We start from the raw sequence: 5,888 nt of genomic DNA on the forward strand, positions 1-5,888 counted from the left end.
GGCAGATTTTAATTGTTATTTTCTGGTCGGCGCTCGAATTTGACAAAGACATTCACCATCCCGCCAACCCTGTCCCTATTTGCACAACTGATCTATTTTCTATTAAAAACTCTATAATACTATTATATCTTTTATTTATCTTTATTTTCCTTTTTCCTTTTTTATTATATATCTCTCTATTATTTCTATTTTATTTTATTATTATATTTTTATTATTTCTTTTTTTATATCCCTATTTCTATTAAATCTCTTAATACCTTCTTAACTTTATTTTATATATTTATATCTATCTTTTTATTTCTTTACTTTATTTCTATTATCTCTTTACTTATATATATTTTATTACTTTACTTTTTTTTTCTTTTCCTTTTTTTAACCCTAACCCTTTAATTTACTCCCCCCCCTAACCATACCTTATACTTTTTTCCCCCCTAATTATTACTTAAACTTATTTCCTTAACTTTTTAACTATTTATCTCTATTACTTATTACCTTTTTTTATATTACTTTTATTTATTTCCTTTTACTTTTTTTTTCTTTTTTTAATTTATTTTATTTTATTTTCTTTTATTATATTTTTATCTATACTCTCTCTCTCTTTATATTAATATTTTTATCTTTCTTTACTTTTTATATATCTCTTTTTTTTACTTTTATTCTTTTCTTAACTTTTTATTTTTTCTACTTTTTTTATCTTTCTTTTTTTAACTTTTATTTTTACTTTTTTATCTTACCTTAAATCTCCTATTAATCCTTTTCTTAACCCTAACCTTAATTTTATTTTTTCCCTTATCTTTCTTTAACCCTTACTATTTCCTAACCCTAATTATAAAACTAACCCTTACCTTTTTCTAACTCTTACTTTAATTATTATATTTTCTTTCTTTTTTTATATAACTTACTTTATATACCTATTATTTTTCTTTCCTTTTTATTACTTTTTTCTTCTATTTAATTTTACCTTACCTTTTACTTTTTTCCCTTTTTTACCTTTATCTTTTTTAATATTATATCTTTTTATATTTTTTTATACTTCTTTACTTTATTTTTACTTTTTTATATTTCTTTTATTTTTTCTTTCTTTTTTATTATTTACTTCTTTTTATTCTTAACCTTATAATTACCTTTACCTTTATATTTCTTTACTTATAAATCTTCTCTTCCTTTTATAATTATATTAACCTTTTTTTTTCTTTCTTTTTCCTTACCTTTATTAAACTGCACTTTTTACCTTATATCTTTATTTTACTGTTTTCATTTTATATTTTACTATTCTTATTACCTTATACCTCTTATTATCTTTATTTTATATTTCTTTTACTACTTAATATTCTTATTTATTTAATCTTTCTTCTTTTTATTATATACTATTTATATTAATATTCTTTTAATTTATTTTTATTATTTTATCTTTACTATTTTAACTTTCTATAATATACCCTTTACACTTTTATTACTTTTTTTTCTTCTAACTATATATATATAATGTAATATATTTAATTTATCTATATCTCTCTTTACTTATATCTACTATTTATTATAACCTTACTACTAATATTAACTCTATTTACTTTTAATATTACTTACTAAAAACATTAAATAATCTTTCCTTTCTAATATATATCCTTATTATATTATATCTCTTTACCTCTTTATTTTTCTTAATTATTAAATATTACTATTAAATACTTAATTTTTCTTCTTTTAAATCTTAATTTATTTTACTTTTTTTATTAAAATTATTCTCTTTTTTTTTACTTTTTATTTTTATTTAATTTCTCTTTTATATTTATTTTTTTTTTAATTCTTTCTTCTTTATTCTATACTTATTATATTCTTTTTTTTATATTTTATTATTATATTTTATCCTTTACTTATTATATAATACCTCTTACTTTTATTTTTTATTTTTATTTTTTATTTTTATTTTTTATTTTTATTTTTTATTTTTATTATTTATTTTTATTTTTTATTTTTATTATTTATTTTTATTTTTTATTTTTATTTTTTATTTTTATTTTTTATTTTTATTTTTTATTTTTCTACTTTCTTTAATTTCCCTAACTTTATATCTTTATTTTCTTTTAACTTAATATATATATAACCTAATATATCCAATTTATCTATATCCCTCTCTACTTAACTAATCCCCCTAATCACTTATATATACTACCTATTATAAATTTATTGCTAATATCTACCCTATCTATTTTTATTATTCCTAATATCTTATCTACTTACTCCTTACCTATTTAAATCCTTAACTTAATATATATTTTAATTAATAACCCTCTATATTAATATTCTTTTCTATATATCTTCTTAAACTATTATCTATTATTATTTACTACCTCTTATACCTAATATATTCTTTATGGCAAATTATAACTAAAATACCCTAAAAAATCCTTAAACCTTTTCCCTTTAAATATTTACTTTTTAACTTTTTTAACACCTTTTATAAATAATTCCTATAAATCTAAACCTTTTATTAAATATATATCTATTATATACTAAATCTTATCCTCCCTCCCTTTTACTTTATATATAATATAATACCTACTTTAATTGTCTAACTTTACCTTAAAATTAATTATATTCTCTACCTCCTTTATTACCTATATTACCTATTCTATCTCTACCTACTAAATTAACTTTTTACTTTTCTTATAATTTACCTTAATTGCTACTGCTACTCTTACTAACTTCTCTTTCTCTTTATTTTATATACTAACCTATAATATATCTCTCCTTAATGCTTATATCTCTATCTATAATATATACTCCCTATACACATTATAACGCTCTTCTTTACCTACTTTATACCCTACCTGCCCTATAAACCTATCTATCTTACAGTCTAAAACCTTATATTAGCACTCCTTACCTTCTATAAACTCTATAATATCTTTCTCTTACTTATATACCTACTTACTAATTATACCCTCCTTACTAATACTATTATCCCTACCTTAATCTCTTTACTCTCTTCTCTTTATTTAAATCCTATACTATTCTTTTATCTATAAACTCTACACTATAATAATAGACTTACTCCTCTTTCTATCCTAACCTCTTTAGCCACTTTCCTATATAAAATCTTATAATTAGTGCAGTATTTCTATATAAACTACTAACCTAATATCTAGCATATTAACTCCTAATCCTAATATATTTATTATAATAATCTAATCTAACTTCCCTTTAATACTTATTTTCCACTTCTCTATCTATCTTCCTTTATTCTCTACACTTCCTGCCTTATTTTAATACCTAATATAATCTAATAATACTGCAATCTTCTTTACCCTCTTAATTATACCTTTATATATAATTACTTTTCCCTTATTATAATTTACTTTTATCTATATCTTTACTACTTTATAAACCTGCTCTATAACCTTACCCTCCTTTTCCTTTTTATCTTTATTATCCTTTATTACTAACCTATTCTACTTTTATTACTAATTACTGCAGCAACCTACTCCTTTTTTCTCTTTCTTAATAATCTTTACCTAATACTTAATATTTTACTATATTATATATTTTTAGAATAAATGTATATATTTAGCTTTAAACCCTAACTATATATATAATAACCGCTCTTCTATCCTCTTTAATGTTACTATTAAATAAATAACCTATAACCTAAATTCCTATAATACTAACCTTAACTGCCTAATCTATAGCTAAAATATTTTTATCTACTTTAATACTATATAATACTTATCTACTATAACCTAATCTAACTTTTCCTATCTATACATTCTCTCTATAAATAATCAAAACCCTTTCATTATAGCTAATTCTGGCATTATAAACACTAATAATATACCCTATTATACCCCCTAGCTCTTCTATATATATCCATTAATCCCTATCTTTCTATATTACTTCTCTATATTATTTTCTAATACTACTAATAGTATTACTATAATTATTATACTATCTAGTATATAAAATGCCAGTAATATAAATATTAAACTCTTGCTACCTCTAGTTAGCATTATCTATATAATTAGCCTATCCCTATATATTATACTTTAGATTATGGCTTTTTATAACCTCTAGAATTTAACTAACTTACCTATTATTTACTTTAACTGCCTTCTTATATTAGCCTTATATAATTACTTAAACTGCTGCCTCTATATATCTTTTCGCTCTATATTAAACTCTATCTAACCTTACTTCAATCCTATCCTGCCACTATATTTAATATAGTCTTTGGCCCTAAACCTAAAAAATGCATACTATCTTATACTAACTGTTTAAAACTTATTCCAGCTCTTTATCATCTCTATATTGCCTTATCTATATAATCTTATATATATTAATCCTATAATATATAATCTATACCCTGCCTGCAAATTATATATACTATCTACTAACCCTCCTCCTTCCTTATCCTCTTCTCTATCTTCCGTTTTTAATAATCTAAATAACTTATTTAAAAATCGGTTTATAATTTTAATTATAATATATCTCTATATACTAATATTTAATTATTTTCCCGTAAATTATATACTATACTATTATAATACCTTTTATATCTAATTACTTATTTACTTCTATTCTTAAAACTATTTTATAAATACTTTCTCCTCCTTATTATCCTTATCCTTACTGCTATTATTAACCACTACCTTTTTTATCTCTATATCCCCTTTTATTATTATATTGCCTTTTTTTTCTTTCCTGCCTTTCTAACTTATAACCTTATTGGCCTATAAAAATGCATTTCTCCTCTATCTCTCCTTTACCCTATCCTATACCTTCTACTAAAATAACAAAACTAATTATATATACTATATTAATAACTCTTTAAATTCTTATAGTAAATATTAATATATTACCTTTATCTTGCCTAATTTTTAAAACCTTTTATAATATATTACTAATAAATATACTATCCCCTAATATATTAATATATTTTATATCCTACTATTACCTATATTAAATATTTATAACCTTAATAATTTTAATATCTATATTAGTATCCCTACTAAATATAATAATCTAACCTATTTTAACCCCTAGAATTTCTTAACTACTCTCTTATATCTTTATATAGCGCTTATTTTATATAGTTAACTATTATATAATCCTTTTATTAACTATACCTTACGCTTCTTTTCTAAACTTAATAACTAATTTATAACTTAATCTTTCCCTTTATAAACTTACTATTTATTTCTATTATTACTTAAAAATAAATATCTAACCTCCTTCTATTTATAATTATTTTCTATCTTTAACTACAGTATTCTTAATAATATCTTTTATATCCTCTCTATATTATTAATTATTATTAATTTAGCTAATATCCTTCTTGCCTTTACTAATATATTATATAATATATTTAATATCTTCCCTATACTTAATTAAATCTTTTTATATATAATATTATCCCCCTATTAATTAATTATTTTAGTACTTAATATTATAAATTTAATCTTTATTTTATATATCTTTATATTAATAATCTAATTTATTAGTATTAAATTAGCCTTATTTCCTTTTAGTATCTATATTATAAACTGCTATATTTTATACTAAATAATTTAAAATAACCCTATTACTTCTTTCTATACCCTCTTCTGGCTTATAATTTACTATAATTATAACACTTTATCTCAGCATTTTAATATTAACTTTTAAATACAATGTCGCGGCATTTTACCTGCTGTATTTAGTAAGTCTAACAGCCATTTCCTGATATCCATTTGCCAGCAAAACTCACGCCGCTTTAATGGCGCTGGCCCCCACACTTAGCCTCACTACCCCTGGTCATGTTGCTCACAAGTACCGACCAAGTCTCTATGCTAAGCGCCCAACATCGCTTGGTGTCTGGGCATCTAAGCGCCGGATCACTCTTAGCACATTTT

The sequence above is a fragment of the Fusarium mangiferae genome (assembly GCF_900044065.1).
Source record: "Fusarium mangiferae strain MRC7560 genome assembly, contig: FMAN_scaffold038, whole genome shotgun sequence".
NCBI classification, from domain to species: Eukaryota; Fungi; Ascomycota; class Sordariomycetes; order Hypocreales; family Nectriaceae; genus Fusarium; species Fusarium mangiferae.